The sequence below is a fragment of the Pongo pygmaeus genome, chromosome 10 (genome assembly GCF_028885625.2).
Source record: "Pongo pygmaeus isolate AG05252 chromosome 10, NHGRI_mPonPyg2-v2.0_pri, whole genome shotgun sequence".
Lineage (NCBI taxonomy): Eukaryota > Metazoa > Chordata > Mammalia > Primates > Hominidae > Pongo > Pongo pygmaeus.
In genome coordinates, this window is record NC_072383.2 from 10,545,367 (window position 1) to 10,558,249 (window position 12,883).

The 12,883-nt window shown below is 40.4% G+C and overlaps 1 long non-coding RNA gene across 1 annotated transcript; it reads right to left on the reverse strand.

The window, feature by feature from the left end:
* Positions 1-3,147: 3,147 nt before the first annotated feature.
* LOC129010840 (uncharacterized) lies at positions 3,148-11,156 on the reverse strand. Its single transcript, XR_008493067.1, has 3 exons — positions 10,620-11,156; positions 5,613-5,673; positions 3,148-4,791 (listed from the first exon to the last, which is right to left on the reverse strand). It is a non-coding gene; the product is annotated as an uncharacterized LOC129010840 (long non-coding RNA).
* Between the last annotated feature and the right edge of the window lie 1,727 nt (positions 11,157-12,883).

Sequence of the window (12,883 nt, forward strand, 5' to 3'; positions counted from 1 at the left end):
ACTGAAAAAAACTGAAATTATTTCTGTAGAAGATTCATCCTGGCAATCATTTGGAGGAGAAGAGATATTCTGGCCTTTTGGGTTTTCAGCATTTTTTCATTGACTCTTTTTCATCTTCATGCATTGTCTGGTTTTGATCTTTGAGGCTGTTGATCCTTGGATGGGGTTTTTGTGGGGATTTTTTTGTTGTTAATGCTGTTGTTTTTGCTTTCTGTTTGTTTGCTTTTCTTTTTTTTTTTTTATTATACTTTAAGTTCTAGGGTACATGTTCACAACGTGCAGGTTTGTTACATATATATACATGTGCCATGTTGGTGTGCTGCACCCATTAACTCGTCATTTACATTAGGTATATCTCCCAATGCTATCCCTCCCCCCTCCCCCCACCCCACAACCGGCCCCGGTGTGTGAAACCAAACACTGCATGTTCTCACTCATAGGTGGGAATTGAACAATGTTTGCTTTTATTTCAATGGTCAGGTCCCTCTTCTGTAGGGCTGCTGTGGTTTGCTGAGGGTTCACTTCAGGCCTTTTTCATCTGGTTCACTCTCCTGCCTGAAGATGTCACTCAAGGAGGCTGGCGAACAGCAAAGATGGGTGCCTGCTTTTCCTCCTGGGATCTCTGATTTTGAGGGGCACCAAACTGATGCCAGTAGATTTGCTCCTGCAAAGGGTGTCTGACAATCCCTGTTGGAGGGTCCCACTTAGTTGGGTGGCACAGAGAACAGGAACTGTTTAACAAAGCACTTTGACTGTCCCTTGGTGGAGGGAGTATGCTTCGCTGGGGGGTAACCCACTCGTCTGGGCTGCCCAGATGCCTCAGAACTACCAGGAGGAAAGGCTAAGTCTGCTGGTCTGCAGAGACTGCAGCCACCCCTCCCCATAGGGACTCAGGCCCAGGGAGATTAACATTCTGTCCCCTGAACCTCTGACTGGAGTTGTTGGAGTTCCTGCAGGGAGGCCCCGCCCATTGAAGAAGGATGAGTCACGGTCAGGCCTGAAGGGGCATTCTGGCCACAGTCTGCCACAGCCAGTGTGTTGGGCTGTAGGGGACACCTCTCGGCACCAGGCCGTCCTGGCTCCAGCAGGGAAAAAGCAGAAAAAAATGAAAACTCTTCAATAAGCAATTACAAATTCTTTTGAAAAAAAAAAATCAGCAAATAAATACATGTTATAAAAAAGAATCAAATGGGTACCCACAATCACCTAAATTTCTATTTGATGTGCACTTTTCCCATAATGGTATTTTCATTCGTTTGTTGTACATTTTTATTTTAATTTATTTTATTTACTTATATATTTATTTGAGATGGAGTCTCACTCTGTCACCCAGGCTGGAGTACAGTGGCACCATCTCGGCTCACTGCAACCTCCACCTTCTTGGTTCAAGCGATTCTTCTGCCTCAGCCTCCCAAGTAGCTGGAATCACATGCGTGCACCACCGCGCCTGGCTAATTTTTTTGTATTTTTAGTAGAGACAGGGTTTTTCCATGTTGGCCAGGTTGGTCTCGAACTCTTGACCTCAGGTGATCTGCCCACCTCGGCCTCCCAAAGTGCTGGGATTACAAGCATGAGCCACTGCTCCTGGCCTGTTGTACATTTTTAATGTCATTACTTTTTCATTTACTTTCAAATTCAGGAAGCACATTCATATGTCTTGTTAAAGTTTTATATTCATCAAAATACTCTCAAAGATTTTTCTCTTACTTTTTGTAAGCAAAGGAATGGGTTTCTATTAACTGTGTAGCTTATGTTTAGGCACTTTTTAAAAAAATTGTAGAACTTTATTTCGTTTTTCCCCTTGTTTGACAATATCAACCCACACACCTAAATTGCATTAAAATATATGCCAAGAAGCTCTCAATTTTAATATAATGTATTTTTAGTTGATATTGTATCTTGTAATATTTAAGAAACACTTTCACACATTTCACACATTTGTGTGTGTGAAAGAAGAAATTATAAATTATAAAACTGAAAGACACAAAAACGACAACAGCAAAACTCACTAGACAGATTCAATAGGGTAATGAAGATGACAGAGGAAAGAATCAGAAGATATACAGATGGCAAAATAAACTAAAACCGTACTGAGATATCACTACATACTTATCAGAATGGCAAATACAAAAATAGTGACAATATTAAAAGTCAACAAGGACGAGTAGAAACTAGATCACTCACGCATTTCTGGTAGGAATGTAAAATGATACAGCCTCTTTGAAAAACCCTGTGGAAGTTTCCTTAAAAACAAATCATACAGCTCCCACATAACTCTGCAGTTGCACTCTTGGACAGTTATTCCAGAGAAATAAAAACTTACGAATACACAAAATGTGGGCACAAATTTTCATAGTGGTTTTACTTGTAATAGCCCCAAACTAAAAACAATTCAGACGTCCTTCAATGAGTTAAACTGTGGTACATAAATACAATGGAATACTACTCAACAATAAAAGGAACATGCAACAACCTGTATAAATCTCCAGGTATGTTGAAACAAAGAAAGTTTACATTCTATGCAATTCCATTTATATAACATTCTTGAAATGGTAAAATGATAAAAAAGGAGAGCAGATTAATGGTTTTCAGGAATCAAGAATGGGGGAGAGGTAGAAGGTGGGTGTGGCTTCCTCTATCACAGGGATCCCTGTGATAATGGAGCTCTTCCGTATTTTGATTGTATCATTATCAATATTTTGGTTGTGATATTGTGTTACAGTTTTACAAGACATCGCCATTGGAGTAAACTGGGACAGGAAACATGGGATCTCTTAGTGTTATTCCTTACGGTAACATGTGAACTTACAATTATACCAAATTAAAAACTTAATTTTAAAAAATGAAGCAAAATAAAAATATTTCCAGGTTAGTAAAAGCTGAATAAATATGTTGCCAGCAGGTCCACACTGTAAGAAATGCTGAAGGATGTTCTTTATACTGAGGGAAACAGTACCAGACGGGAACCTGCTTCTACAGGAAAGAATGCAGAAAGGTAGACTGGTAAATGTAAGAGAAATATAATTTTTTTTTTCAAGTATCCTGTAAGTCAACTGACTTTGTAAAGCAAAATTAATGGCAATATGTTTGAGGACTTATATGTATTAGTAAATTATTCAACAACAATGACAACAACAAAACAGGTGTCAGTAAATGAAATTAAACTTTTTTGTTTTAGTTTTTTTTTTTTTTAATTTCCATAGGTTATTGGGGAACAGGTGGTGTTTGGTTACATGGGTAGTTCTTTAGTGGTGATTTGGTGAGATTTTGGTGCACTCATCACTGAGCAGTATAGACTGCACCGGATTTGTAGTCTTTTATCCCTCACCCCCTTCCCATCCTTTTCCCCTGAGTCCCCAAAGTCCATTGTGTCATTCCTATGCCTTTGCATCCTCATAGCTTAGCTCCTACTAATGAGTGAGAACATATGATATTTGGTTTTCCATTCCTGAGCTACTTCACTTAGAATAATTGTCTCCAATCTCATCCAGGTCACTGCAAATGCCTTTAATTCATTCCCTTCTGTGGCTGAGTGGTATTCCATCATATACATATAATACCACAGTTTCTTTATCCACTCATTGATTGATGGGCATTTGGGTTGGTTCCACATTTTTGCAATTGTGAATCGTGCTGCTATAAACATGCATATGGAAGTATCTTTTTAAATTTAATTTAATCTTATTTATTATATTTTTACTTTAAGTTCTGGGATAAATGTGTAGAATGTGCAGGTTTGTTACATAGGAATACATATGCCATGGTGGTTTGCTGCACCTATCAATCCATCATCTAGATTTGCTGGAGACCAGTTGCGATCATTTGGAGGAGAAGAGGCATTCTGGTTTTTGGAATTTTCAGCATTTTTGCATTGTTTTTTTTCTCATCTTCATGGATTTCTCTACCTTTGATCTTTGAGGCTGATGACCTTTGGATGGGGTTTTCAGGTGGGGGTCCTTTTTGTTGATGTTATTGCTTTCTGTTTGTTAGTTTTTCTTCTAACAGTCAGGCTCCTCTTCTGCAGGTCTGCTGTAGTCGAGGTCCACTCCAGACCCTGTTTGCTTGGATATCACCCATGTAGGCTGCAGAAGAGCAAAGACTGCCACCTGCTCCTTCCTCTGGAAGATTTGTCCCAGAGGGGCACTGGCCTGATGCCAGCCAGAGCTCTCCTCTATGAGGTGTCTGTCAACCCCTGCTGAGAGGTGTCTCCCAGTCAGGAGGCATGGGGGTCAGGGACCCACTTGAGGAGGCAGTCTGTCCCTTAGCAGAGCTCAAACACTGTGCTGGGAGATCTGCTGCTCTCTTCAGAACCAGCAGGCAGGAATGTTTAAGTCTGCTCAAGCTGCACCCACAGCTGCCCCTTCCCCCAGGTTCTCTGTCCCAGGGAGTTGGGAGTTTTATCTATAAGCTCCTGACTGGGGCTGCTGCCTTTTTTTCAGAGATGCCTTGCCCAGTGAGGAAGAATCTAGACAGGCAGACTGGCCACAGCCACTTTGCTGCACTATGGTGAGTTCTGCCCAGTTTGAACTTCCTGGCCTCCTTAGCACTGTTAGGGGAAAAATCGCCTACTCAAGCCTCAGTAATGGCAGATGCCCCTCCGACCCACCAAGCTTGATTGTCTCAGGTCCACTTCAGACTGCTGTGCTGGCAGTGAGAATTTTAAGCCAGTTGTTGTTTGCTCGCTGGGCTCCAGGAAAGTGGGACCTGCTGAGCAAGACCACTTTGCTCCCTGGCTTTAGCCCCCTTTCCAGGGGAGTGAATGATTCTGCCTCGCTGGGGTTCCAGGCACAACTGGGGAAAACAAACAAACAAAAAAACTCCTGCAGCTAGCTTGATGTCTGCCCAAACAGCCACCCAATTTTGTGCTTGAAACCCAGGGCCCTGGTTGTGTAGGTACATGAGGGAATCTCCTAGTCTGTGGATTGCAAAAACTGTAGGAAAAGTGTAGTATCTGGGCCAGGTAGCACAGTCCCTCATGGCTTCCCTTGGCTGGGGGAGAAAGGTCCCCCTGGCTCCTTGCGCTTCCAGGTTGAGGCAGCGCCCCACCCTGCTTCTGTTTGCTCTCCGTGGGCTGCATCCCCTGCCTAACCAGTCCCAATTAGATGAACCAGGCATCTCATTTGGAAATGTAGAAATCACCCACCTTCTGCGCTGCTCTTGATGCGAGCTGCAGACTGGGGCTGTTCCTATTCGGCCATCTTGCCAGATCTCCCCAAAAATGCATTTTTAAGGAATCAGAGATCTATGGAATGACAACCAAATGACTTTAATTCCAGAGTAGGGAGAATAAATCAGCAATCTGCTACTTGTGTTATTTTTCTTTTTCATGGATCAGAGTCTGGCCAAGACAGAGAACCTATGTTTGCAGAAGGTGAAACCAGCAATTTTTTTAGTGGTTATGTGGACTAGGGTGACAATACTGAATATTTGAAGGTTTTTCCTATAGTTTGAATGTTTGTCCCCTCCAAAACTCAGGTTAAAATTTAATTGCAAATATAATGGTATTGGGAGGTGGGGCCTTTAAGGCCCATAAGAGTTCCGCCTTTATATGTGAGCTTAGTGCCTTTAAAAAAATGACTTTCAGGAGTGGGTTATCTCTCTCCCTGTCTCACCTTCTTCCATTTGATGGTGCAGCAAGAAGAACCTCACTAGATGCTGGCCCCTTCTCAGCCTCTAGAACTGTAAGCCAATACGTTTCTGTTCATTACAAATTACCTGGTCTTTGGTATTCTATTAGAGCAGCACAAAACAGACAGTGTTCAAATCTTCACTTTTCCTACAAGCCATTTGCTAATTGTGTGACAAAATTGAGGAATATAAAGCATGGCAAAAAAAAAAATTCTAAAAAAGAAAAAAACAGCAAACTTCCCAAAGCTCCCAAAGTTCTCTGTATTTAAGGGAACAAAGATTAGCCAGAGGTGCTATAAACAAACAAACAAACAGTAGTCAATAAAATCATCTATCAAAGGAGTAGTGCCTGACACTGGGGATCTACAGTACAGTCACATCTGGCAATAGTGACTGATTCTGGAAATGGCTGGAAGCTACAAAACCAATTTTGACCCTTGGCAGAGGTCATGGCTTCAGGACTGAGAAATCAGTGGAGATTTTACTATTCACAAAGAAAAATAGTGATAAAACTGGAGAAGATAGGAGCCTTAAATACATGGCTGATATCACCCTCAAGGCTCAAGATACTTGCCAACATTTGATGCTGTATGTAGTAAGACATTAAATCATTAAAATAAAAATATCTTAATGGAAGAACTGAATTTTCCATAGATTACAGGTCTAGGGTAACTCAGTGTTACCAAAACTATTAGTTCCTCTAATTCCTTCATCAAAATATTCACCTCCTCTCCTTATCTCCTTGAAAGAAAATTAGGGTAGAAGATAACTTTATCTGGATCTCTAACATATATTAGAAAAAAATTAGAAGACTTGCAAAAAAATTTTTTTTATTAATTAGGGTTAAATACTGTTCTAAAAATGAGTTAAAGAAACTATTTGTTTTATAATACTAGTACAATTTCCATGAAAAATATTTGTGTTTTGTAAGCCAAATGGTCTAGTATACATTGTAGTATAAAACTTGTGTTTTGTAAGCCAAATGGTCTACTATAAACAGGAATATAAAGAAGTATTAAGCCAAAACTTGTGTTTTGTAAGCCAAATGGTCTACTATAAACAGGAATATAAAGAAGTATTAGGCCAGGCAGTGGCTCATGTCTGTAATCCCAGCACTTTGGAATGCCAAAGCAAGAGGATCACTTGAGAGCAGGAGTTCAAGACCAGCCTGGGCAACATAGTGAGACCCCATCTCTACAAAATATAATTTAAAAATTAGCTGGGTGTGGTGGCATGTACCTGTAGTCCCAACCACTAGGGAAGCTGAGGCTGGAGGATCCTGAGCCCAGGACTTTGAAGCTACAGTGAGCTGTGATTGTGCTTGAAGTAGGAAACTTAAGGGGCTTGAGGAATATTATCCATAAATTAAATAGTTAACTTAGTAACAGTTTAATTACAATTTCCACATTTTATTCCTTTAAAAATCAATTAACTTTACCTGGCTTCTAATGTTTAAATCGCTTTATTGTTTCTAGTTCCTCTTTCTTAGTGTAGAATTTATTCTTAAAACCAGTCATACAAAATGCTTTTGCCACACTTGCAAAGATCTTAACTTGGCGCCATCTGAAAAGTGCAACAAGAGCATATTTCCAAATGAATTGACAGCACATTTGCAGGTTGCTTTCTTTTTATTAACTTGGAGTCATGTGACTTTGAAAACCATCTATTGAGCTGTTTTAAATAGCCAGTTTTTGGCATTTCAAACAAAGATTAAGTTTTTCACTCTTTTCCCTATCCTACTGAAAAATAATGAAGAGAAGAGATTAAAAAAAAAAAAAAGAGAGAGAAAGAAGGAGAGGAGGAAAGGATGTGAGAAAAAAGGGAGAGAATCAGAAATAAAAGAGCAGGGAAATAAAATCATATTTTTTCTTTTGCTTTGTTTTTGAGCCCAGGCTGGAGTGCAGTAGCTTAGTATTGTCTCACTGCAACCTCCACCTCCTGGGTTCAGGTGATTCCCCTGCCTCAGCCTCCCGAGTAGCTGGGATTACAGATGCCCACCACCACACCTGACTGATTTTTGTATTACTAGTAGAGATGGGGTTTCATTATGTTGGCCAGGCTGGTCTTGAACTCCTGACCTCAGGTGATCTGCCTGCTTCAGCCTCCTGAAGTGCTGGGATTATAGGCGTGAGCCACCGTGCCTGGTCAGAAAATTATACTTGCTAATTTGAATAATTTGCCAACAATTCAAGGTGGTAGTGTCAAGAATAGAATTAATATATAAGGCAAGAAACTGCAATCTTAGATTAAGTTTTTAAATTGTAATCTGTTGCACAAATCATCCAATCAGGGGCTAACAGACTGGGACTTTAAAATAACTGATAAATGCGTTTAACAATGATAGAAAAAACATAAACAAAATGGAAGGGTTAAGAATGTCACTGGAAAATATAAATCTCTAAAAACAACCAAATGGACATTCTAAAACTGAAAAGCTGTGATATCTGAAATTAAGAACACAATGAATATTAAATAGAAGATTGAAGCAAAAAATATAATTTTGGTGAACTTAGAAACTAGTCAACTTAAAATACGTGACCTGAGACACGGTGTGTTAGTCTGTTTTGTGTTGCTATAAGGGAATACCTGAGGCTGGGTAATTTATTTTAAAAAGAGATTTATTTGGCTCTTGGTTCTGCAGGCTGTACAAGCATGGCACTGGCATCTGCTCAGGTTCTGGAGAGGCCTTAGGGAGCTTATGATCATGGCAGAAGGCAAAGGGGGAGCTGGCATATCACATGGCAAGAGAGGGAACAAGACAGGGAGTAAGAGAGATGCCAGGCTCTTTTAAACAATCAGTTCTCATGTGAACTAACAGAGCAAGAACTCCCTCATTGCCATGGGGAGGGCACCAAGCCATTCATGAGGGATCTGCCCTTATGGCCTAAATACCTCCCGCCAGGCCCCATCTTCTACACTAGGGATCGCATTTCAACATGAGATTTGGAGGGGACAAATATCAAACCATATTGTCAGGCCTCTGAACCCAAGCTAAGCCGTCATATCCCCTGTGACCTGCACATATATATCCAGATGGCCTGAAGCAACTGAAGAACCACAAAAGAAGTGAAAATAGCCAGTTCCTGCCTTAACTGATGACATTTCACCATTGTGATTTGTTTTTGCTCCACCCTAACTGATCAATTGACCTTGTGACATTCCTTCTCCTGGACAATGAGTCTCAGGAGCTCCATACTGAGCACCTGTGACACCTGCCACTGCCTGCAAGAAAAAACTTTAACTGTAATTTCCCACTACCTACCCAAATCCTATAAAACTTCCCCACCCCGTCTCCCTTTGCTGACTCCTTTTTTGGACTCAGTCCACCTGCACCCAGGTGATTAAAAAGCTTTATTGCACACAAAGCCTGTTTGGTGGTTTCTTCACATGGATGCGCATAACACGTATCACACAGAGATAAAACATAGTAGAAAATAAAAACAGATAAACAGATGAATTAAATGTGTTATATACCCAGCAGTAAAATTTATGAGGAATTGAAGTTATGAGATGAGAAGAAAGAATGTAAACAACAACAACTAAAATAAATCCAGAATACTCAGGACAGGATAAACAGAAACAAAACCATACCAAGTTATATTTTAGCCAAAATGCTGAAAACAAAGATGAAAGTAAGATTTTAATACTAACCAGGGGAAAAGAAAAACAAAAATAATTTAGGAACCTAACTTCTTTTTTTTTTTTTTGAGATGGCATCTTGCTCTGTCACCCAGGCTGGAGTACAGTGTTGTGATCTTGGCTCACTGCCACTCTGCTTCCTGGGTTCAAGCGATTCTCCTGCCTCAGCCTCCGAAGTAGCTGGGATTACAGGTGCACGCCACCACACCTGGCTAATTTTTTGTATTTTTAGTAGAGACAGGGTTTCACCACGTTGGCCAGGCTGGTCTTGAACTCCTGACCTCGTGATCTACCCACCTTGGCCTCCCAAAGTGCTGAGATTACAGGCCTGAGCCATTGCACCTGGCCAGGAACCTAACTTCTTAACAGAAACAATGGAAGACAGAATTTAATGGTATTTCATTTTGAAAACAAAATTAACTGCCAAAATAAAATTCTGTGTCCAGGAAAAATATCCTTCAAAGATAGCAATGGAGGTGATAATAAATGACTAGACTCTGATTTCATATATATACTTATATATAGACACACACACACACACACACATACATATATATATACACAATTATATAACTAAATTTACTGACATATTAGAAAAACATTGGTTTGGTCCAGAAAGGTGGGACAACTCAAAGCCAGGGATTAGGAAGGTGGGGGGTGGGGCGGGGGTAGTTTCAGGCTATAAGTAAATTTAAACATTTTCTGGTTGACAATTAGTTGAGTTTGTCTAAAGACCTGGGGTCGATAGAAAATAAATATTCAGGTTAAGATAAAAGGTTGTGGAGACCAACGGTCTTTTGAAGTCTTATAGTGGCTGCTCTTAGAGACAATAGAATGATTTCCTATTCAGATATTTAAAAGGTGCTAGACTCTTAGTTAATCTCTTTAGGATTGGGAGGGCCTGGAAGAAAAAGATCTAGCTATTTTAATAGAGATTCTTTACATATGCAAATTTCTCCCCACAAAGGACAGCTTTGCAGGGCCATTTCAAAATATCACAAGTGAACATGTTTTGGGGTAAAACATTTGACTTTCTTCTCTGTCACATAATGTTATGCCAGAGTCAGATGGGAAAGTCAGTCATGATATACAGGGTTCAATGAAACCCATCTGATGCCAGTTTATGGTTTGTAGGGCATGACTCCCCAAACTCCTTAGGTACGAATTCGGGCAAGATAAAAAAATCAGAGCTTAATTCTCATGCCATTGAACTTTGAGAGTTCATTTGTAAGTAAATTTATTTAGGTGATTTGGTCAACTGCCAAATGCACAAACTCCAGTGAAACTCAAGCACTGAATATGTAAAAGCAAAATAAATGCAAGCACCGGAGAAAAATAAAGTATATGCTTACCAAGAAAAACAATAGCCTTCTCCAAATGATGAAAAAAATTCCCTCATTCAAACCTCTAGGTCCAAACTTCATAGACAAGGTCAACAGAGGAAAAGAGTCCTCTTCAACAAGAGATCCAAACAAGGAGGAAAAGATCTTTCCCCACCAAATCCCAAATAAAACAGAAAACAAATCAAAATTGGGAGTTCTAAGAGAGACTCTCCAAGCGGGAGAAGAAGTGACCCATGCAAGTCAGGGTCAGGGGTCCTAAAGAGCCCCAGTGTCGGTACCTCATGCTGTAGTTCCAAGGCCTAGTGAGTCTCCTTAAAGTGAATCACCTTTGGTCTTTCTTTCTGACACCAAGTATTGATATGGCTACAATGACTGGAAGAACACTAGCGTCCTTAATCTTGCACCGAGTTAGATAAACCGACATGTACATACGTGGAGTGGTTTTAAGGAGAGGAGAGTTCAATAAGCAAGAAATAAGGAAGGAAGAAGAAAACAGCTCCCTTGTAGAGACAGAGGGAGGAGGGATTTAAACAAAGAGAAAACCCCATGTGCCTCGGAAAAGTGGCGGCTTATATGAGGAGGCTGGAGGAGGTGGTGTTTGATTTGCATAGGGCTAAGGGGATTGGTTTGATCAGGCATGTCACTCATGTAGCCTGTGAAAAACCTGGCCGTCTTACCCTAGCCTTTTAATATGCAAATGCAGGGCATCATGATGTTCTATACTCATGGGGATATATGGGGCGGCCATGTTACCAGGCACATGTGGGGCAAGAGCAGGAAGAAGAGGGCAGGAATTGCCACGTTTGGGTGGACCCAGTTTCTAATGGCTGGCATTTGCACATCAAAGCTTGCCAGGCGGCTCTAAGACCCAGTGCTTTACGGCTAGACAAGAAATGTTTCTGGAGCTGCTTTAAAAGAAACAAAAATTTCCCAAGGACCCCTTTTTTTCTCTATCTGCCTAAAACAATTTCTTAGTAACTCCTATAATAGTATGTCAAAGTAAAAATGAAAATGTAGACACAAATCTGTAAATGTAATGTTTTATTTGGGAAGAAAGAATCGCAGTTCAGGGCATACACGTGGTCTTCGGTATATCCAAAGAGCAAAGAGAAGGTTAGAGGTTTTACACATTGCTTTTTGAGAAAGTTCATTGATATTTGTAAGGATTTGGTGAGCTGGCAAGCTCCGATTTTTGAGTGACAACAGTGTGAGCAAACATTAGTTCTAGAGTTGCAGTAAGCTACTTCAGAAGCTACAGATAAAACTGGTTTCTGGTTACAACAGGCAGTTTCAGCAGCCAGGCTTGCAGATAATTACATTCTTGGAGCAATGCTTTGTACCCAGAGTGTTTTTCCACTGGATTCTCCACTCTGTTTTATTTAGGTATGAAAAGAATTACTCAATTCTTATAATCAACTTTCACACCTAAATTACTTCCGAAAGGCCCCCTCCTAATACCATACCATTGGGAGTTAGGATTTCAAATATGAATTTTAGGGGAACAGAAACATTCTGTCCATAACATTCTGCCCATGGCAAAGTTTATGTTCTTTTCGCCTGCATTTATTCTGTAAAAAGTAAAGTAGAGGTTGCTCTTCAAAGACTTTCCTCCCTATCTAATTAGGAATAAATAGTAACTTCTCTTAGAATCAAAATTTATTCAAAGACCTGTGCTCCTAAATATTTGCCCTGGCATGCTTATACTGGTCCAAGCAAGCATTAGGTCATAGCCTGTGCCTCTTCCTTATTTAAAAGTGTTTTTACCTTTCTCAGCATTCCACAAGTTACTTCCTCCTTCCTTTGTTGTCCTCTACCTTTGCCTCTTTTAAAAAGTTCTAAATTGCTAGCCAGTCAGGACAAATACAGAATGTGAGATCCTGTTCCAGTCAATGGAAACTGGACACAACAGTAGGGTGGACGCGTCAGGTTATAAATGAAGCTGTCTCCTTTGTTTTGTGTACACTCATGGCAAAACTGCTGGTGCATGTACCCTTTCTGCAGGAAGTAAAAAAATGGCCTTACTAAATAAATTAAATTTATGTTCAAGTGCTATTTTTTTATGGCACCAGGGAACAAGCATTTCAAACAATTTGGTGGCAGTCTGTATGGGGATACATTCTCCTCCAGGGGTGGTCTCCAGTCCTCTCTCATGAGGGAGTGCACTCCCCTACCTCATTGAAGGGGCCTTCAGGGATGAGAAATTGAGACCCACCCAGCACTAAAAATAAACCTGGACCCTCAGCAACACAGAAAAAAAAAAGAAACTGGCCAGC